Source organism: Sphaeramia orbicularis, chromosome 16 (genome assembly GCF_902148855.1).
Source record: "Sphaeramia orbicularis chromosome 16, fSphaOr1.1, whole genome shotgun sequence".
In the NCBI taxonomy this organism is placed as follows: Eukaryota; Metazoa; Chordata; class Actinopteri; order Kurtiformes; family Apogonidae; genus Sphaeramia; species Sphaeramia orbicularis.
The window spans coordinates 47,516,284-47,539,642 of record NC_043972.1 but is presented as its reverse complement, the minus strand read 5'-3'; the positions used below and the strand labels follow the sequence as shown (position 1 = coordinate 47,539,642).

General features: G+C 39.8%; 2 protein-coding genes across 5 annotated transcripts in view; one reads left to right on the top strand and one right to left on the bottom strand.

The window, feature by feature from the left end:
- LOC115435617 (aldehyde dehydrogenase, mitochondrial-like) overlaps positions 1-23,359 on the bottom strand; it is a 534,672-nt gene that overhangs the window by 243,582 nt on the left and 267,731 nt on the right. The window lies entirely within an intron of this gene.
- The window catches only part of LOC115435619 (zinc finger protein 664-like), a 493,117-nt gene that overhangs the window by 237,586 nt on the left and 232,172 nt on the right, over positions 1-23,359 (top strand). The gene's annotated exons all lie outside the window — the stretch shown is intronic.

Below are 23,359 nucleotides of genomic sequence, written 5' to 3'. Positions count from 1 at the left end.
AATATTTGGTTGCTGTGGAACATGAGGACACACAAGTTGATCTTACACTATTACTGTAGAGAATAAGGTAAATAATGTAAAGAGATACTGTTTGAAGAAGGCCCTGCATGTGTCTTTCATGGAAAAAGGCCCTGCTGATGATACCGCAAGCGCAAGCTTTTGTAAACAATTGTGAAAGGAGGATTCTCTGCCGGTTGTGGTATGAAGTTCCTTGACCCGGCTGCTGACCCTGCAAACCATGTTGGCCTTGGTAAGCCTGGTTGGTGCTGGCTTAATAATTTCTGGGCAGTATGCCCAGACCATCTAGTGAAACATTCGGCACAGCTGCGCTACTTCATTAAAAGAAGAACCAAAACAACTGAAAAGAAGAACCAAAACAACTGATAAGAAAAACCAAAACAACTGATAAGAAAAACCAAAACAACTGATAAGAAAAACCAAAACAACTGATAAGAAAAACCAAAACAACTGATAAGAAAAACCAAAACAACTGGTGAGAAGACCAAAAGTGACCTTGAGTGTGTAGGCAGCAAGTAGGGTAAATGGCACAGATGGGCCTGACCAAAGATGGTTTTAAAAGGGAAGCTTCCGGGGGTAATAGGAACCGAGGGGTGGTTTCTGCCAGTGGAAAAGTACCCCGAATTTTCTAGAATGCTGGAAAAAGGGAATTTTGGGAGGAGCAACCCGGGGTTTTGCGGGAAATCACGCCCCGAGCCCCGAAACAAGGTATAAAAGATAGGGGATTTTCAGCTACCCTTCAGACCATTCCTAGGTGTGTCTCCGTGTGTTTTGCCTTGTTTTTGCAAATAAACACATGTACGGCTCTGAAGACAGACTGGTTCGGCTCATCATTGTCTCTGACGAAGTTCTTCCCTGATCACCACTTAGACAGAATTCTGCAGTTTAAATTAGGCGGGGAAAAAGGCGCAGACCTACAATTAAGTCTCGTCATTACCTGAATCTGGCTCTTTTTTTTTTTTTTTTAGAAACAAAAACAATCATATGTTCATGATAAAGCTGGCTGTCTGCAAACACACACACACACACTAGGAGTTAATGGACATCCAGTCAGATAAAGACAGTACCACCTTGTCTTTAATCTGAACACTTGCACAAACACAACAGCAGCTTCTCTCAGTCCAGTTCAAACAGAGGACAGAGGTGGACTGAACCACATGGAATGTTTCCTAGATAGAAAAAACATCAGATAACTCCCACCTAACAGCATGAACAGTGATCTACGTTTCAATGCAGCAAAAATTGGGACTGGTGATGATAATAATGTGTTGGTATTAAGTGATAGAAGTAAACAAATGTGTCACATGTCCTGGTTTAAACCAGGTACTTCCACCACTACTGCATCTCAACTCTAGAATAGTGATGTGATGTTCACAAACGAATCGAATCTTTTGAACGGTTCTTTGAAATGAACGATGGGAGCCGAGTCTTTGTAAAGAGCAGTTCATTTAAAAATTTTTTTTTTTTTTTTAAGGAGGGACTGTCTGATGGGCTCCATGCACAACCCCACTACTTCCTGAACTTCAGGTGGGTCCTTTATTTCCTGTCTTTCATTATTGGACACATAGGATTAGTCCAGGTGTGCCTAATTAATCAGTTGTCCCAACAAGTAGCAGACACATCTGGATTAATCAGTGTGTCCAATAATGAAAGAAAGGAAATAAAGGACCCACCTGAAGTTCAGGAAGTACTGGGGTTGTGCATAGAGCCCATTGCCTGTCAGTTTACCAACATACAGTTCTTGTTCTGAGAATTACACTACAGTTCAGGTATTTAAGTAATTGCAGTGATAAATTACTGTTGTGTTTTATGCAATTTTTTCCGTATGTTTACACACATTTATTGTTTGTGTTTTGAGGAGAATAACGTGTTATTTCATGAGAAAATGTTTTATTTTCTTCTTCATTTTTAGGCTACAGACTAGTCCACATAATGTACCGTGATGTTTTTTGTCAAATTCCAGCATTTGCCTAATGTCACCTCACATGTCATGTATTTATCCACACATTTTAACGAACTATTCTTTTTTACGGTAAGATAATATTTACTGCTGCACCAATTAAACACCTTTAAAATGTAACGTCAATCATCACATGTAGCCTATTTAGTCATTAAAACATTGGTGTTTCAAAATAATGCAAAAAACATAAAAGAGTCAATCTTTTGAACGGCTCTTTTCAGTGAACAGCTCCTGATTGAACGACTCCCTTCAAAGAGCCAAAAGTACCGTCACTACTCTAGAAGGCAGCGCCTGTGAGTCAGGGAAAGGGGGGAGGGATGGAGTGGATCAAACCATTTTTGAGACAAGGTGGGTGGGGGGGTGCTGTATTTTTGTTGTTAAAATATTATGTTTCAACCATGTACTGTATATGTTTTTAGCATGTTAAGGATGGACATAAAGTAAACAAGAAAAAAAGCAACATTTCTACAACTTTAAAATATTTTATGGGTGCTGGGAATCAATTTAGGGGTGCTTCAGAACCCCCAAAAATGGGCTAAAAACGCCCATGGCTGGGATTCAGTTTAGACGGCTTAGACACGCCCCTGGTTCGAAGCACGTATGGAAGTTTCCGTCTCGCGCTGCCGTCAGTTTCCCGCTCAGACCCAATCAGGACTCAGACCTGAGTACGTCCCGCCTTGTCGCTGTGTTTCAGCTCAGAATCTGCGTCTAAAAGCTGAGTGTTGGCTTTGACTAAGTTTTTCCAAGTTTTGGGACCCCTTCACGTCCACGTCTAAATGTTTCCAAGTCTGCTGGAGGAAAAACCAGGGCTTCTGTGACCTGAACGGTGTCTTCCAGGTTTGTGGATCATTTCTATTGGTTTGATCTGACACGTGACTACAGCATGAAGTGTGTTTTGAGTGAATGTGTTTTTTCTAGATGTGTGTGTTTGCTATTGGGAATGAGTAGAAGTATGGGTGAGTATTTCCTGGTTGTACTTTTTGTCATTGAATTAACAGTATTTTGCTGTAAATACGCTTGAGTTTTCCTGTCGATGCTCGGTTGGCTTTAGTCTCCCTCAGGCTCTGATTTAAACTCCTTTCATGGACTTTAGTCTCATCTCCACTAGGACATGTTGAGCGTTCAAAACTATTTAGTTTTGCCTTCATTTTACTATAGTTTATTTTTTGTTTACCTTTTATTTTGTATTTAATATAATAGATATACTTTCATTTTAATTGTTTTTTGTTTCAGTTACTTTTATTTCATTTGTGTGTTTTTATTTAATTATAAGATATGCATAATAATAACAATAATAATAATAATAGCTTTATTTGTGTAGCACCTTTAAAAACAAAGTTTACAAAGTGCTTTGACAGAGGGCACAACAGCAGGTTACAAGAAGCAAGTAAAAACAATAAAACAGAAGCAACACAATAAGAAAGACGTGTACAACAAATGCAAAAAATATGGTACTTCGAATAAATTAAGTGAATCGGAGTAAAGAGCGCAGGGATAACATAACATGATGCTGTTAAATCAATGCAAAAATGAATAAATGAGATAAACCAACATCATGTATGAGAATATAAATTAGTAATCAAACAGGATAAAATCACATTTAAAAAAGTTAAAATTACAAAGGGACAAACATCACATAAAAGCAAGTCTATAAAAATGTGTTTTAAGAAGTGATTCAAAAGATGTCACTGATTCCGCAAGCCTTATCTCCTCGGGCAGGCCGTTCCAAAGTCGAGGGGCCCTGATGGAAAAGGCCCGGTCACCTTTCGATTTAAGCCTCAACTTTGGAACAGCCAGGAGCCCTCTGCCCGAGGATCTAAGGCTGCGTACTGGCTCGTAGTCAACTAGCATCTCATCTGTATAGCTAGGGGCCAGACTTTATTGATTCCACCATTGGGGAATTTTTCAGTTGACAGCTGCAAACTTAAAAATAAAGTGTAGGGAAGACAGAAAGCAGAAAATATACACTTGTGAAACAGCAAATATAAAGAGAAATAAAATGAAATCTGCTATTTATATAAATATTTATACAAATTTAGATTTAAATATTCTATACACAGTTACAATATTTTTGCACATGCAGATGGTGTGATATGGGGACAGGGGGGTTACTGCTGTTATATAGTCTGATGGCTGTGGGAGGAATGACCTGCAGTATCAGAGGAGCTGATGCCTTCATGGCCTTTGTTTTCATGAGCCCCCTCCTCACCTGGGCCATAGTGAGGGAGAGGGGGGTGGGAGGTGACTCGGGGGTGGGGGGTCTTCTGTGACAGGAAGGAACAGAGTAGAGAGGTTTGAATGGAGCTGAGGTTACAATGGTATCAGAGGGGGGAGGTTTCCATACCGGAGAGGTGTGAAGAGGGACCTGAATGAGTGGGAGCCGAAGTCAGGACACAGAGAGAATAATTTATTTTTATTAGTGTTTAGTTTTCATTGTTAGGGGCTTGGGGCCCTAGGCCCGAGCACCTATTGTTGTTGCTCGCGCCTCTTTCACATATTATTAGGGGCTCGGGGCCCTAGGGCCCGAGCACCTGTTGTTCTTCCGTTGTCATCTTCCGGACAAGATTTCGCCAATTAATTCAGCCTAATCCGCTGGGAGTAGCCCTGCAATTAATACATCAAAATGTGGGGTGTCATCGGGAATAGTGTGCTATGACTCAAGGTAGAGATTCACGACTCAAGGTAGAGATTCATTAATTTTTCGCAGAGTTATTGGCAAAAAACATGCAAAAAAACGTCCCATAGAAATGAATGGGGAGAGGAAAAAATCAGCCACAAAATTCCACTTGTTTCTGACTGCTACTGCTTCGCCATACTTTGACGTACAGACTTCATTTAAACTTTAACACAGGCATTTTTGTCATCTCCACAGAAATATACCTTGTTTGAGGATGAGGTTTACGGTTTTTGATAGATGGGTCTTAGAAAAGTGTCAGATTTGTCAGAAAACACCAAAACAGAGCACACATTCCTGGCATACCAATCTCAGAGTGTGAGAACAGCTGAAAATCACCTCAAAATTTTGTGGATAACTCATCCTCCCGGCCAAACGATACATAGAAGGCAAATGATTCTTTCCAAAAATGTAGTCACAGTTCCTGGGCTTCATATGAACCTAAGTTTGAAGACCTAGCTCTTTCTAAAGTGAAATGGCAGGCAGTAGAATGAAGGCTTCCCCCTCCTCTTCCCATATTCAAATCAATACAGACAGGTTGTTGTTTTCCTGATAAGTTGACTGTTTTTACACTGCTGCAACTCTGACATTTCTCACAGTACAAGGAAGAAAATACATCTGTGTGTTCCAGAGCTCTTCGTGCCAGTCATGATCATTTTAGTTTTCACCTATCTTTTAGGGTTTTTCTGTAATAAGCAGATGTTTGGGACCTATTCCAGAGCTCTTTCTGCCTGTCTCTGTGTCTTCTGAGCCCACTTTCCCCTAACAGCCTGAACGTCACTGTGGCAACCACAGGTCTATTAAGGGTCATTGGCACGGCCATTGATCAGGGCTGTTAACCTACACAGCTGTGGGGGCCCAAGGGAGAGGGAGGCCCATGGGAAGTTAAGATTTTTTTGTTCAAGTTTTTTTTTTTTCCTGTTGTTCAACTAAATTATATGATAAATATGAACCTATATGCAAGCTTCACACATTAGATTTTATAAATTGGTATATTATGTATTCTGCATCTCTATGATAGAAGAAATCTTATCATGATGTCACAGTTTTGAAAAAATAAGTCAGGATTTCAGGAAAGAAAAGAAGGGGAGAGAAGGCAAAATGAAGGAAGTCAAGTTCTGACCAACTTCTTTTCAAAGAAAGGTGAACACAAACTTTTAAACACACAAGATGAAATGGCATTATTAGGTGCCGTTAACTCCTCCATTATCATTGCTAATATAAACAGGGGCAATCCAAAGCAAGAGCAACACTTTCAAATGAGGCTTTTGTTATTAACCCTTTCATGCATAGTGGTCATTACAGTGGACAGTTATTCTATAGATTTTCTTTTGTATATTCATGGGTTTTGCTGTTTTAGTTCAATATCAACCAACACAGTGGACGCTTATGCATCATCCGATACACTGACATTCCTGTTATTTCCTGTTCTTTTATCTAAATCAATTACTAATTGTTATTAGACTGTAATTAACATAGTTTTTAAAGATGTTTTTTTTTTTTTTTGCATATTATCTGAGTGAGTATTAACTAGTGTTATAGTATTCTAAAATGTAAAAAAAACAAACAAAAAAAATCAGATTAGCAGAATTAACCTCCTGAGACCCAGGAAAATGAAAAATGTAGCTTTTTTCCATTAAACATTTGTCTTGATTGGAAACTGCATTATGCAACAGTTTTTGTGTGTGTCTTTGTTTGTTTGTTTTTCAGATACTTTTTTTTTTAAATTTTACTTGTTTATTTTTTTTAATGGAATGTTCTTTGCAATGGACAGCAATTAAAACTGTAAAACTTTTGTCCCCTACAGAGGACAAAAATGCATTGCAGTACAAGGAAGAAAACCACATCTGTGTGTTCCAGAGCTCTTCATGCCAGTCATGATCATTTTAGTTTTCACCTATCTTTTACGGTTTTTCCGCAATGAGCAGATGTTTTGGACCTATTCCAGAGCTCTTTCTGCCTTTCTCTCTGCGGTCTGAGCACACTCCAAGCACACTTCCCCCTAACAGCCTGAACATCACCGTGGAGTCACATTACATTGGTGCAGGGGTAGACGTAGAATTTAAGAAGGAGGGGCAGCTGTAAATACTGACTGAATGAAATGATACTAAATTAGACTGATGCTGCCACCTAGTGGTCCTGCACAGTAACTCTGTCATTTTTGGTCCAATCAGCACCAAACTTGACCTGGCTGATGTTAGTCAAGCATTGAATGAAATGATACTAAATTAGACTGATACTGCCACCTAGTGGTCCCCTATGGTAACTCTGTCATTTTTTTATCCGATCTCCACCAAACTTGACCTGGTTGATGTTAGTCCAGCCTTAAATGAAATGATACTAAATCAGGCTCATACTGCCAGCTAGTGGTCCCGCATGGTAACTCAGTCATTTTTGGTCTGATCTCCACCAGACTTGACCTGGTGTATGTTAGTACTTCCCTGAATGAAATAATACTGAATCTGGCTGAGCACTGCCACCTAGTGGTCCTGCACGGTAACTCAGTCATTTTTTGTCCGATCAGCACCAAACTTGATGTGGTTAATGTTGCTCCCGCTCTAAACAAAATACTGAATCTGGCCCACAGTGCCATCTAGTGGTCCCGCACGGTAACTCAGTAATTTTTGGTCCGATCAGCGCCAAGCTTGACCTGGTTGATGTTGTTCTTGCCTCGAACAAAATGACACAGCGATATTGAATCTGATTCATAGCGCCATCTAGTGTTCTTGGAAATTTGCCTCGGCTGTGCACCGCTTGGGCCTGGATGTGGACGCGACTTGCGATCGCGAGCGGGACCTGTTGTCATGAACGACCTCAGAATGGAACCGACAGCGTGCCCCCCCCCCCCCCCCCCCGACCCCCTCTCACGATTTCCGCATGTGGAAATTGTCTAGTTTTGTTTATCAAGCTCATCCAATGAAAAGAAATATGCATGAAAGACTGAAAATGAAATGAAAATCATCTTTATTTTAAATTAAAGAGTAAATGAACACAGATGAGCTGTCTGATTATTGAATTTCTCTTTAGGGATTAATAAAATGATTCTTATACTTAAATTAATCCCAAACTAGAGCCTGACTGATATTGGATTTTTGGGATCTATTCCGATATTGGGGGCTAAAAAAAAGCCCATATCCGATTGGCTGATAACCGATATACTGGCCAATGTATGAAATAACAAATTACTAAAAGGAAATATTCAGAAACTATTCATAGAAAGGGAAGGGGGTTATGAATAAGAGGACAACATAATCTCAAAACTTTAAAAGTGAGAACAAGGAGAAGTTTTTGTGTTTCAATTTGTGGAGTAAAAGTATGGAACAGATGGAAGGTGGAGCACAAAGAATGTCCAAACATCAGCCAATTTAAAAAGAGGTTTAAAGAGATGGTCTATACATGGTATAAAACTGAAGGAGGTGTTGGAGTATGAACACATGGGTACTGTTTTTTCTTGTTGTTTGTTTTTTTTTTTGGTGTGTGTATGTCGATTGGTTTATGCTTTGTTAGATTGCTGTTGTTGTTCACTTTGTCTTGTTGTTTACTTTATTGTGTATTCATTTTGTGTTTCCTTCAAGGATGTATGTATGTATTTATTACCTCCGCCAAGGAGATTATGTTTTTACTGGTGTTGGTTTGTCTGTCTGTCTGTCCGTGTGCAAGATGAGGATGTATTTGGATGAAAAATTTCAGGAAATGTTGATATTGGCACAAGGAACAAATGATTAAATTTTGGTGGCAATCGAGGTGGGGGGGCACTGATCTGCCTTGGCGGAGGTCTGCGCTCTCCGAGTGCTTTTCTAGTTTATTTTTTACTTTTCTGTTATGTCAATATACGTGTGTAGGTGTACGTGTATGTGAAGATGATAAGTGAGGTTAACTAGAGACTTGATTTGTCATGTATTATGCTGATAGGAAGCTAAACGATAGACTGTTGTGTGGAGAAGGAGTGGGATTAAATAAATTAGACTTCCTCCCACTCCTTTTCGAATATGCAAGTGAAGTCATACTTTGTTTTCATGTATATGTATAGGTTTTTCTTTTTTGTTTGTTTTGTTATCTGTTTCATTTACAAGGACTTAGTAGGATTATTACCTCTGCCAAGGAGGTTATGTTTTTGCCGGCATCGGTTTGTTTGTCTGTCTGTCTGTCCGTGTGCAAGATAACTCAAAAAGTTATGGACAAATTTGGATGAAAATTTCAGGAAATGTTGATACTGGCACAAGGAACAAATGATTACATTTTGGTGGTGATCGGAGGGGGGCACTGATCTGCCTTGGCGGAGGTCTGCGCTCTCTGAGTGCTTTTCTAGTTTTGTATTGTCGCATATTTGAAATAAACTAAACTATATCAATTAATATACTCAGGAGATAATAGTCTTATATTAGATAATGGTGGACATGTGGATAAACAGTCGCATCTTTGTTTATCTCACAAAAAGAATTTACACAACTTAAAAACCCTGTATAATAGTCTTATGTTAGACTAGTATGTGACCTGTGGGGAACCATGGGTTGTAGATGTGGTAGTTTTTATGCTGGGGAGAGCAGACTTTGGGGAAAAGATGTGAGTCTATATTTTAGTTGTAACATAAACATTGTTTAGTAAATAATTCTTTAGAATGTAAGTGACAATTAATATATAGTATTAATATCAGTATTAATATACAGTATTAACATCCAGGTGCACCTGCAGAATGAAGTTGTGAGGTACACAGGAAGTGCATGGATGGGGGTGGGGGTTTGAATAGCTTGTAAGACTGGCGGGGGGGATGGGGGGGTAGTGTGATTGTGGGAGCGGAAGTGAAAATGAAACTGACACACTTTACTGTTTGTCTGACTCTCCGGGCAGGACACACACACACACACACACACACACACACACACACACACACAGGAGCAGCGAGCAACAGAATCTCCACGCAGCAAAAAAGTTAATGTATCAGTGACATATTAGCCGATGTTGATTAATCGGTGATACGCTATAATCCCAAACTAGAGCCCGACCGATTAATCGGGCCAATTATAGCGTTTCACCAATTCATCAACATCGTCCAATATGTAGCCGATGTGGCCGATTTATTAACTTTTTTGCTGCGTGGAGATTCTGTTGCTCGCTGCTCCTGTGTGTGTGTGTGTGTGTGTGTGTGTGTGTGTGTGTGTGTGTGTGTGTGTGTGTGTGTGTGTGCTGCCCGGAGAGTCAGACAAACAGTAAAGCGAGGTAGTTTCACTTTCACTCCTGCTCTGACAATGACGCTACCACCCCCCACACACACACACACACAATCACATTATCACGGAGCTACTGCTAATCCCCCCCCACTCCGACCCCGACCTCCCCACCACCACCACCGGCGAAAATCACGAACCGCTACCATGCGCTCTGAGGATGGACCGCTAGCACCCCCCGCCCCCCCCGAAAATCACGGACCCTCTGTCTTATGAAGTATTCACCCCCCCCCACACACACCCCCATGTCCGTGCACTTCCTGTCTACCTCACAGTTTCATTCTGCAGGCACACCTGGGTGTTAATACTGTAGGGGAGACTGGGGACAGTTGTAACAGAGGTTACACATTTTTATTGTCTGTCATTTTGACGGACAGGGTTGTAAAAATTCCGTCATAACATATTATTGTCCGTCATTTCAAATTTTTATTTTTTAATGATAAAGAGATATATTCAGTAGTATTTAATATTCAAAAACATCTCAATGATGCAGCAGCTGTAGTTGCTGCTGGCTGATAAACCAACGTAATATCACGACTCACATAATTATATACACCACTTTTAATTGGTGTGTTATCTGTAGACATTATAAGCTTTCCTTGTGTTTGTTCACGCAGTGTCAATCCCATACACTGAGGGCTAGGGTTCGGATTATGTGAACCACAGATCCGGGCACAAATTGACATGCCATCAAATAACACATGAAAGGTAGAAAATGTGTACATATAGCACACCAAATGCCATAAGAACTGGCGTATTCCTTGCTTGTCCATCATCCTTCACTGCATCAGTCCCTCTTTTTTTCACTGCGTTTATCAATGCCGTCACATTTACTGGGCTTTTTAAAATAACTAAAGAGACTCGGCTGTCTTCACATTTTGCGCAAGAAAAGTAGCATCTAATTTTGGCTAAAGTCAGCAAAACAACAAGACAAGACTTGACACTGACTGATAATATGCACACTGGCACCTACTGGACAGGGGGTCTACTACAGGTGGTCTAACGGTGAGTCATTTGACTGAAGTACCGCTGTTGTATTCAGTGTAGAGGTGAACAGTGGTGCTGTTGGTTCTATACAGGTAGGATGCTGTTATGGACTGTTTGATGACTTGTTAAGAGACAGACAGACCAGCGATTCTGCGAACAGGTTCTGTTCACAGTATTGTGTGAAAACTTTCTTTGGTAGTGTTATGAGATTGGTGTGTGTGTGTGTGTGTGTTCCTTTAAGTGAGAGAGGGGTGTGTGGCACTTGCATGTGTGTATGGTGTGAGTGGTCGAGCAAGGTGAGGGAGTGGCAGTTTTGAGTATGAGTGTGTAAGAGGACAGAAGGAAAAAGTGTACAAACAACAATATGCTGTGCATAAAATAAAAGCTGCTGTCTTCCACTACTGGCAAGGGAGTTAACCCCGACATCGGTCCTGGAGGAAATCTGCCCTGTGCTCGCTGACTACGGTCGGACGAGCCGAACAGGAAAGGTTAACAGTAGATTACCCTCAGTATTTTAATCTGTCAAAATGACGGACAGCCTTCAGAATTTTCCATCATTTAAAAAAAAAAATCTGTCAATGACGGAATATTTTTGGTTAACGCGACCTCTGAGTTGTAACATGGGTCAGTTGTAACTCTCGCTATTGCTCCAATCAGGAATAACTTAGGACTCACCTAATTCACTCTGCACATGCTCAGTTTAGTCCTTAGTCCACATGGGAAGTTGTAGTGCTGTGAGGCAGACACATCAAAATTTGTGAGGGAAAACATAATTTTGTGGTAAGTATTATTTTTTGCTGTAATTATTTTGTGATTGCATAGTTTGCATTTGAAAATTGTGTAAATTATCTTTGTCAGATAAACAAAGATTTATGCAACTGTTAATCCACCTGTCCACAATTATCTGATAAAAGATTATCATATCCTGTGTAGATCAGTGTTCTTATTTCATGTATCGGCCAATATATCGGTTATCGGCCAATATCAGATATCGGTCGATATAATGGATATCGGCTTTTTTTTAGCCCCCAATATCGGTATCGGCATCAACCCCAAAAATCCCATATTGGTTGGGCTCTATCCCAAACTGCTTCTTTTCAGTGCCGTCAGGACTGCAATTCAAACTGTCAGCCTTCAGGCCACTATTCAGCTTCGCTGTTATCAGTACATACCAACCATTTTGCCCACCTGTTATTTCAACAGCCCACCCCAATATGACAGGCTACAACCGGCCCTGCTGTGAAAACAAACAATCAAGACATATAAATGTTTCAGAGACACAGTAAGGTTTCATCAGCATTGATAATTTCAATCTATGACCAAAAAAATCTTCATATATATATATATATATTAGTGCTGTCAAATGATTAAAATTTTTAATTAGATTAATCACAGGGATGCTGTGGATTAATTACATGATTAAATTAAGCTATTCCACTATAAAAAATACAACCAAAAAAAATTCAAATTCCGAAAATACAACTATTCACAACCACAATTCATGCAAAATACAACTATTCAATATCTGATGGCACAGATTTACTTCCATATTAACCTCACATCCTGTAATGAATCAAGACCTTCCTCAGAAATGGAATCACCGAATCGGTCCCTAGGTCATATTACTATTTCTCAACTATGTGACTGAATAGTTTAAGCCCCTTTTACACAGCACTTCTGTTACGGGAATATTTAGGCCCGAGCCCAGACATACATGTTGGCGAGGGCCTAATAAAATCGCATGGTTCCGTTATTTTTTTTTTTATTTTACTTTCGCCACTTTGAATGCAAATTTGACCCCCTGAACATTAACGAAAAGTCAATTTTATTTGACCAAAAATTCAAGCCTGGCGAAAAAATTTTTAATTTGAAGTCGCCAAGAAAAAATATCGCAAAATGACTCGGTAGCGCCCCCTCAAAAATCAAAATTAGGCCCGAGCCCAGACATACATGTTGGCGAGGGCCTATTAAAATCGCATGGTTCCGTTATTTTTTTTTTTTTTATTTTACTTTCGCCACTTTGAATGCAAATTTGACCCCCTGAACATTAACGAAAAGTCAATTTTATTTGACCAAAAATTCAAGCCCGGCGAAAAAATTTTTAATTTGAAGTCGCCAAGAAAAAATATCGCAAAATGACTCTGTAGCGCCCCCTCAAAAATCAAAATACATTACACGGATGGGAGCCCTCCCCAAATTTTTTTCATCATACAAACTTGAAACTTGGTACAGACATAGCCCATGGTGGGACTAGTAAAAAATGACATTATGGCCCGCCCTAAACCCAACAGGAAGTCGGCCATATTGGATGGAAGTGTGGACCTGTAAAATCCCACCCCTCATACTTTCATCATCTCCTCCTAGGGTTTACATCCAATTTGGACCAAACTGGGTGAAAATCACCTACACACATGTGTGATCAAAAGTTACCATTTACATTTTTGATCAAATGTTGGGCGTGGCTGTGATGACCTCGCAATTGAGCGGGCATTGTCAGATGTATAAAACTGTGCTTATCTCGCAGAATGCCGGATCGAGGCCATGATACAGTGTCCTCTCGCTGTCTGTGGCCTCGACGGTTGCGTGGGGAGGCGGTCGCGCGGTAGGGCGAGGGCCTTAACACCGCTTGCGGTTTTAATTCACCTTAATTCTCTGAACAACGTCTGTGGGATCACCATCCCACCTTTTTTCCGGGATCTCTGTGTAAAGGTGAAGACACTCCAACTTGGTTTTCAGCGGTCGGACATCATTGGGCCGTCTGGCGAGGTCGGTGACATGAGTCTGTTTGGTGTGTTCCATGCAATCGGCCATCGCTAATGCCATTGCCATTCTTTTCGGCATTTCAACATGCATAATTGGCCGCTACCAAGTCATCCAGTCGGACCAATCTGATTGGTGGAGGGATAGCCCTTGATTAGTGAATCAGTGAATGAGAAGTTTACATGTGATTACAGCTATGCCAAGGTACTTCACACTATTATTGTCTTCTATAATAGGCCATCCACTGCTCATATCATATCTGAATGAGTGCCAGTCAGTGTTGCCTATGGACTTCATTCACTCCATGAAGTGAACACTTAGCATTGTTAGCATTGTGCGATTTCTCCTTAGTTTTCACCTGCGACATCTTTCTTCTTTCACAAGAAGAAGCCTGAGAACTGACAACGCCAGTATCTTCTTATTACTATCCATCCATTCAACGAGAACAACAACTCTTCTTGACTACTCAACACTCTCTGCCGACAACAATGACTGACGACAGTGAGCTCCGTGTTTTGGTCTAGAGAGATACTCCGTCCTTTCCAGTTTTAAGTCTCCGGCAAGCACAGAACGTACGTTCAAGTCGGTAGTCGATTTGGTGTGTTCTTCACACTTTAATGACCTTGTCGGGAAAACGGGAGCCAACTGATCAGTTGGGCTACCTTTTCTGACAACAATTGGCAGTCAAGTTAGTGTGTCTTCGCCCTAAAAGTGGCTTTAGTGCTTAAGAATAGAATCATTGAAAAATGTGTATGTTCGAAGGATAGATGGTGAAAATACATAAAAAAATTTCATGATCGAAAACACATACTGTGTTTTTATTTTCATTAAGATTAATATTTTAAATAGTGGTGCATGCACGTGTTTCCTAGTGGTGATGTATGTTTATGGTGCAGGTGAAAACTGACTTGGATACTGCACCACCAAATAATCATTTCACCAGTTGCCACTGGTTTCAAAGCGGCCAAACAAGTCATTGAGGCTGTTTTACTAATGTGAAGTCAGTGTTGGGGGTTTTTAGTCTGTGGGAGTATGAATACCAGGCCTGGTCTGCAGTGTCTTTGGTCCTAAAGCCTATAATCCTGAGCCCTCAGGAGCCCATCCACCTCTCCTGTCAGCCATGGCTTCTGGTTGGTGGTTTGCCATGTATGCAGTATCAGCCTCTGTGGATTCTTCAGTGAATGGATAATTCTGTTGTCTCATCAAGAAAAATTAAGCTGTTATAACTCAACAGTGTTTTGTCCAATCAGCACCAAACTTCACATGTATGATAAGAGTCACAACCTTAACATGATAATATGACAATATTGAATCTGACTCATAGCACCACCTATTGGTAACAAAAAGTGACATGTTTTGGTGTTTCAATGTGCATGCTGAACATATTCAACTTAAATTTAGTCAGAAAACCTTAATGAGTTGATGATTAAATTAGTCCACGTTGGTGAACTTACATGACGTCCTATCATTGTACCGGGACAACAAGGTCTGAGGTTTTATTAGGAAACACAAAATTGTTAGAACTCATCTGTACATTCTTGAATCTGCATCACTTTCCAAATGCGGAATAAGAATATTGAGTTTTCATGCATATCCAGGTCCAAAGCTTTAAAATGGTAATAGAAGACATTACAGATACAAAAGGGCCTTTGGAGCCAATTCTCAGCCTTTGGACCCTAATAATGCATTTAATTAAACTAATTTAGTTCCAGTGAACAAAGTAAACAGTTATTTGCAGTGTTTTATGATTCTGGAACTATTTAAAGACTGTACCAACACTGGAGAGAACCTGATATTTTTCAACATCTTTCAATATTTCTGTTATTATTTGTAATTATCTGGTCTCATACACATCTCTTAAGGAGAAATCATCAAATATTGGTTGTCTTGAAAATGTCTCATCAATTGCCTAATGAATTTTGTCTATCTGTTAAATCTGGTTCAAAAGACATGTGTTTGTTCTATTATGTTCCATTGCATTTCAGTGACTACCTCTTCTGTTTCTGTGTGTTTTGATGTAGAAAGAAGCCAAAGGTGGATTTTAAGTGAAACCTAAAAATTATATCTGGAGGAAGACCAAGATCACCTGATTCCAGCAAACATGGAAGGAAGACCCACCTGTGACCAGTGTGGAAAGGCTTTCACCAGAATGAATGGGCTGAAGGAACACCAATGCATCCACACTGAAGAAAGACCATATGGCTCTGACCAGTGTGGAAAGGCTTTCACCACAGAAAATTCTCTAAAAATTCACCAACGTGTCCACACTGGAGAAAGACCATATGGCTGTGACCAGTGTGGAAAGGCTTTTACCACAGCAAATTACTTAAAAATCCACCTGCGCATCCACACTGGAGAAAGTCCATATGTGGAAGGGCTTTCACCACAGCAAATGCCTTAAAAATTCACCAACGCATTCACACTGGAGAAAGACCATATGACTGTGACCAGTGTGGAAGGGCTTTCACCACAGCAAGTGACTTAAAAGTCCACCAACGCATTCACACTGGAGAAAGACCATATGGCTGTGACCAGTGTGGGAAGACTTTCATTCAATCCAGTCTTCTTAAAATTCACCAACGCGTCCACACTGGAGAGAGACCATATGGCTGTGACCAGTGTGGAAAGGCATTCATCAGAGCAAGTACCCTAAAAATCCACCAACGCGGCCACACTGCAATAAGATCATATGGCTGTGACCAGTGTGGAAAGACTTTCACTAGATTCGCTCATCTTAAAATTCACCAACGCATCCACACTGGAGAAAGACCATATAATTGTGACCGATGTTGGAGGACTTTCACAGTCTTGCAAGCTTTACAACGTCACCGCCTTGTTCACAGGAAGATATGGATCCCTGTGATTAGTGCAAAAAGATATTTTGGTCATCCTTCTCTTACCAGTGTCACCAAAAATCCCATATTTAAGAGAATTCTGACCAGTGCAGATTCTGTGACAGATCCTTTAGCACAGGTTCATAATGTACCGAACATGAACATGTCAAACATTGTCATTGTCAGTGACAAACATAATGTGTGCGCACTTGAAAACCCTCGGCCTGACTTATCAGTGCACACCAAAGTTTTTGCCCATATGGACAGACTGACGGACGGACAACAAACTGATGACAGTACCCTTGGCCACACTAGCCGAAGGGTATTGGGAGGGGGAAGTTCCAAAATGGCAGCATAGAGCAACAGCACCTGAGTCGATGGGACAACAAATCCCCCCAAAGTAAGAGAAGAATGATTAAAATGACTTTAAATTAACACAAAATGAGCAGGGGATGAAAGCAGAGAAATTTAAGGAAAAAAAAGTTGACTAAAGAAGAAGAAGAACAAGAGTTTGATGATGAGATGACTGGTGGGGAAAATGCAGATCCCACGCAGCTCAGTCCAGTTATAGCAGGACTCACCGCTATCATGAAAGAATATACAAGACCTCAAAAAAGAGATGAAGGAGGACTTCTCAAAATTCAAGGATGAGTTTAAAGAGGAGGTGAAATGAGAATTTACTAGCTTTAAAGAAGAAATGAATAGAAAAATGGCACAAAATGTCACAGAAGTACATCAATAGTGGCAGGAAATGACTGAGGCTCAGGCGCGGATAACAGAGTTGGAGGAGTGGAACGTGGAAGCAAAAGAAACCATCTTAACCCTCTTAAAACAAGCGCAACTATAAGAGAAAATAACCCAGGTGGATGGACACGGAAGACGTTGCAACATGAGAATTTATAATATAACTGAACAGGACAACAAATCTGTGCCAGAGTTAGTGGATAAACTTTTGCGTCATGAACCTGCTCTGCCGGAGGATACTGAAGTACACATACAGTGGGCACAGAAGCCTCGGAAAGAAACCACCACCATGTGCAATTCCCAGATCCATAGTGGTGTATTTCTTGAAATATGAGACCAAAGAAAACATCTTGACTAAAGGTTGGAAAAACAAAATAACAGTTGAGGGGAGACAGATATTTTTTGACCATGATTACCCAACCGAGGTGATGAAGAAGAGTAAATCATACACAGACATTAAAAAGATCCTGATAGATTAGAAGATCCAATTTCAGACACCACTGAGTAGAATAAGGATCCACTGGTCAGATGGAGCCAAAATTTACAAAAACGCCGAAGATGCAATGCAGGACATGAGGAAGAGAGGGCTGGAGATACAGCAGAGGCATGACTGCGGAACCTCACTGGACGTGAGGCTGGCCAGAGCATCACCATGGCAACATGTCAGAGAGAAGCAGAGGACGAATGGGAGAGCAGCTGAAGAATAGGAAACCAGTGAAGATCTGAGGAACAGAGTAAGGGGAAGGCTGCAAGAGTTTAGAAGATGAAGAGACATTGAGGAAGTTAATGGACAAGCATATGTAAGGGGGAGGGGATGAAAAATTCCAAGGAAGAAGGAAAAAAAAAAAGAAATTCTCAGGAAACGAAAGGTACCTGCTTTCCTAAGTTAAGTTAAAATTCATACAGAAGTTGGTTTAATAGTCAAAGAATATATATATATTTTTTTAATTACAATCATTATTACAGAAATAACTGTTTCCATATTAAAGAAGTAATTTAGAGGGAGACGCTCTGATTTACACTTTAGTTTTTTGTGTGTTAGAGTAAGGGCCAGATCTACTAAGATCCCAATTTGCATTTGCATGCACAGTGTAGAATATTGCGTGTGGGGTTGAACCGCAGTTTGTGGGTGATTTACCAAGATTGCTTGCGCAAATGTCAACAGGTGCAAAGTCTTGGAGATCACCCTATTTAAATGAGAATTTTGTGTGCACTACTGGTTGTCGTCATGGAGACAATACCTTGTAAAAACTTCTCTGGGATACACCAGCACTAATGGCAACAGTGACTGGAACGATCCAGACGCACAGAAATGTAACATTGCGAGGAGTTCTGTCATAGAAGGTATTGCATGACTCCTTGTGACTGGCCCCAAATCATCGCCCTAGTTCATGTAGAAGTTCTAAAATGGCATTGCTGGACAGCGGTGCCGAATTCATTTTAAAGGTGGGGGTTTTGGGGGGGGTGGGGGGGGGTTTAACAAATACACAGCCAAATTTAGTGGTAAACAAAGTTAATATAGAGAGAGTGTATGAAAAGAAATTCCTTGGTGTAATATTAGATTATAAAATGTCCTGGAAATCACATATTTAATATGTGGCGGCAAAAGTAACAGAGTATTGGGGTGATATGGAGAGCCAGGTTCTTACTTGGCGACAAAGAATTATTGACCCTTTATTATTCACTTGAGTTCCCCTATTTGAATTATTGTGTAGAAGTATGGGGTCACACCTACAAAACCAACCTACAACCATTATGCACATTTCAAAAGAGAATAATGCAGATAATAAACAGTACAGGATGTCTGGAACATACCAATAAACTATTCTTACTCTCACATACACTCAAATGAAATGATTTGGTAGAAATTAAAACAGCACGAATATTATACAAAGCAAGAAATAAATTACTTCCAGGTAACTTACAGAAATTATTCACTGATAGAGAGGGTGGTTATGACCACAGACAGAGACTAAATATGAAACAACATTTCACTAGAACAAATCTTAAAAAGATGTGCATTTCATGTTTTCGAGTGGTTTTGTGGAATAGAATGGAACTAAATATTAAACTGTGAAAACTCCACAAAATTTAAAAAGATGTATAAACCCTTATTTTTCAGATCTACAGGGGCAGTGAACACGTGTACAACAGTAATGGTTGTTGTTGGTATGTAATCATTTGTTGTCTTTTTGTAATTCAGTGACTGACTTTTTTCTTTATGGACTGTATACATTGGCTGATTCCCAGGTTGTGTGGAATTGGGGTGGGACAATGTGGGCTCGACTTCTTCCTATTCCTTTTTGGACATTGTGTGTTGTTAAAGAGTCACAGTGAAATTGTTGTACATTTGTGTGATATGTGGTTTCTTTTTTGGGTGATTTATTTCCATATATTGGATCTGGAATTTCTTTTGCCTACTTATGTTTGAAGTGAAGTCTATCTGTGAAATACGGCTATGAAATGGACAGAGTTTATTTTTGATATTTGTAATATTTTTGAGTTTTGTGCAGGATTGGTTAGAATTTATTTTAGTGTGTAAGATTTGTTAAGTTACTTTGAGGAACTGACATGGGACTTTGTAGTCAGTAGAAAAAGATGGGGTAAGGGGGCGGGAGTATATAAGTTGTACTTCATCCTGCTCTTTTTCAAATGCTTGGTTTTTTTTTCCTTTTTTTCCTTTTTTACTTTTTTGATATTCAAAATAAAAAAGAAATAAAAGAATGTGATGTACGCAACATACTGAAATCATGGCATATGACCTCTCCAACACTTAATTTGTTTTGGAACATGTAATGTAAAGGAAGTACTGAGAACTATAAAAAGGGCCAAAATATTGGCTAAAATTATAAAAGAAAAGGCAGAAGTTGTTTACCTCCAGGAAACTCATCTGTCAGAGAAAGAATATAGTAAACTGAAAAGACAGGGCTTTGGTCAGGTATTTTCCGCATCACATAAATCTGGGCCTAAAATGGGTGTGGCAACATTCATATCTAACAAGGTCATTTTTGAGAAATTTTCTGAATGTAAAGATATTGAAGGCAGATACAACATGGTAATAAGTAGACCTGAGGGGTTAGAAGTTACCCTTATTAATGTTTATGCACCTCCAGGTTCACGGTGGTCTTTCTATAGACATGTACTGGACATGATGATTACAAAAGCACAGGGTATAGGGATATGCGGCGGGGATTTTAATGTAGCATTGAACCCATTTTAAGACTCTTCATAACAATTATACAATAAGAGGAAAAAATATGAACATTTTTTGGGGAAATGGGAATGGGTGATGTGTCCCAAGAACTGAATTTCCACAAAAGGGACTATACATTTTATTCAACAACCCAACGTTCCTACTCGAGACAAGGACGTAGGACGGTTAAAGAATGTTATTTTGGAGCAATGGATCTATCTTTTTATCTTTCTATTCTTTTTATTTGGTCTTCTGCCGGGATTTTGTTTTTTTGTTATTGTTACAGCCCTTGAGGCTGATTATCACGCTCCTGTGTTTGCCACATTCACTTGGGTTGCTACACAGAGCAGAGCAGGTTATGCTGAGCAGAGAAGCACATGTAAGTTTGATTTGTTTGTCATAACACTTTGGACAAATATATCAAACTTGATATTCATGTGGAATGTTTTTTTTTTGTTGTTATTGTTTTTTTCTTTTTTCAAAATGCAGTTTGATTTGTGTACCTGCTGCCATTCGCTAGATGAGTGAAGAGTTTGCATCCTTGGTAGGGGTAGGAAGGTATGAGGGAATTAATTATAGTAGTGGCATGTTTTGTTCTTTTGTTTGACATATTTGTGTGCATTAAGTTACAGTTTTAATTATGAGTAATATGTTTTATGTTTGATGATCATAATAAGGTTTGTGCTTTGAAAGAAAATGAAATTTGCAAAACAAATGTACAAATGTTTGTGTTTTAGTTTCATGGTGCTTGATGATGGAATAAAGTTTTGTACCAGTGGAACTCTACGCTGTCTTATTGAGGCCGAGGCCTGCTACACTATGGAATTCAAGGTTAATGACGTTCATTTTGTCTTCTGTTAATGTCATTATATTTTTTTTCTTTTGTTCAGACAAGGTATAGTTTTTTGATGTTACTGACGAGACTCGATTGTAGGTCTGCACCTTTTTCCCCACCTAATTTAAACTGCAGAATTCTGTCTAAGTGGTGATCAGGGAAGAACTTCGTCGGAGACAATGATGAGCCGAACCAGTCTGTCTTCAGAGCCGTACATGTGTTTATTTGCAAAAGCAAGGCAAAACACACGGAGACACACCTAGGAATGGTCTGAAGGGTAGCCGAAAATCCCCTATCATTTATACCTTGTTTCGGGGCTCGGGGCGTGATTTCCCACAAAACCCCGGGTCGCTCCTCCCAAAATTCCCTTTTTCCAGCATTCTAGAAGATTCGGGGTACTTTTCCACTGGCAGAAACCACCCCTCGGTTTCTATTACCCCCAGAAGCTTCCCTTTTAAAACCATCTTTGGTCAGGCACATCTGTGCCATTTACCCTACTTGCTGCCTACACACTCAAGGTCACTTTTGGTCTTCTTATCAGTTGTTTTGGTTCTTCTTTTCAGTTGTTTTGGTTCTTCTTTTAATGAAGTAGCGCAGCTGTGCCGAATGTTTCACTAGATGGTCTGGGCATACTGCCCAGAAATTATTAAGCCAGCACCAACCAGGCTTACCAAGGCCAACATGGTTTGCAGGGTCAGCAGCCGGGTCAAGGAACTTCATACCACAACCAGCAGAGAATCCTCCTTTCACAATTGTTTACAAAAGCTTGCGCCTGCAGAATCATCAGCAGGGCCTTCTTCCATGAAAGACACATGCAGGGCCTTCTTCAAACAGTATCTCTTTACATTATTTACCTTATTCTCTACATTACCTGCTTGACAGTTTCGACTGTGATGTCAGCAGTACGTTGGATAACGCTTCTGAGGAAGACTGGAAGACACAGTCAAAACTGTCAAGCAGGTAACATCAAAAAACTATACCTTGTCTGAACAAAAGAAAAAAAAAACTATGTAATTCAATTCAAGAGGAAGAGAGTTCCATAGATTTGGACCAGCCACAGCAAAGGCACGGTCACTCCACTGTTTGCATCTGGACCGTGGGATAATAATAATAATAATCATAATCATAATAATGGATTAAATTTATATAGCTATTTCTAATTTTAACATGCCTTAGTCGATCTATTTTGCTGTATGTCATGAAAATAAAAAATAAAAAAAATGTCCCAAAAAGAAAGTTAAAAAAAAAGAAATGGTGAGTGGTCGTCACTTGATGTGTTCAGTACAGTGGCCCTCAAGGGCAAATCACAATGAAAAATCGCAAAGCACACAAGATTAAAAAAAAAAAAAGGCAATGGCTACTGTCACAGTACTGTGGCACAAAATATCAATATAATATATGTGTGAGTAAACCAAGCATTTGCAGAGAAAAACCACAGAAAAACCACAAATAAGTGAAAATTTAAATGTAAAGAGAAAAATAACAAATTTAGTATTTATCTGAATATTCACATAAATAAAGAATTTGAATTTACAAATTTGATATTATTTATATATTTACATCATCATGGCTTCACATGTATGATAAGAGTCACACCCTGAACTAGGGCTGGGCGATAAAACGATAATGATATATATCACAATATAACTTTTCCTTGATAGAAATATGAGACCTGCTCAATATAATTTTGATAGAATTCATTCGTCCATGTTTTAACAGACGTGAGAACAGCCAATCATAATTAAGTAGTGCTGCACCGAACCAATCACGCTAGAGCCACGCCAAGTTATGTTGACGCACACAGCACAGGTGTAAGAGCCAGCTGCAGCACACATGCTAATGTTTGGGGGGGGTTGATCCGTGCCTACCGCAATACTAATACATGCAAACCACATGGCCATGTAACTGAAACTTAAGACGTTCATAAGACGGAGGTTAGTAAATCTTAAGATGGGGGGCTGGGGGGATGAATAAAGCAGGGGGAATAATATATAACAGTGGAGGGAGGGACCTCTCCATAAGTACTGTGACATATGTATTTCTGTCTCTCTCTCTCTCCCTCTATCTGTCTCTCTCTCTCTCGCTTGCTCACTCACTGGCTGATGTCCTCACGACTAACTTATGTGTAA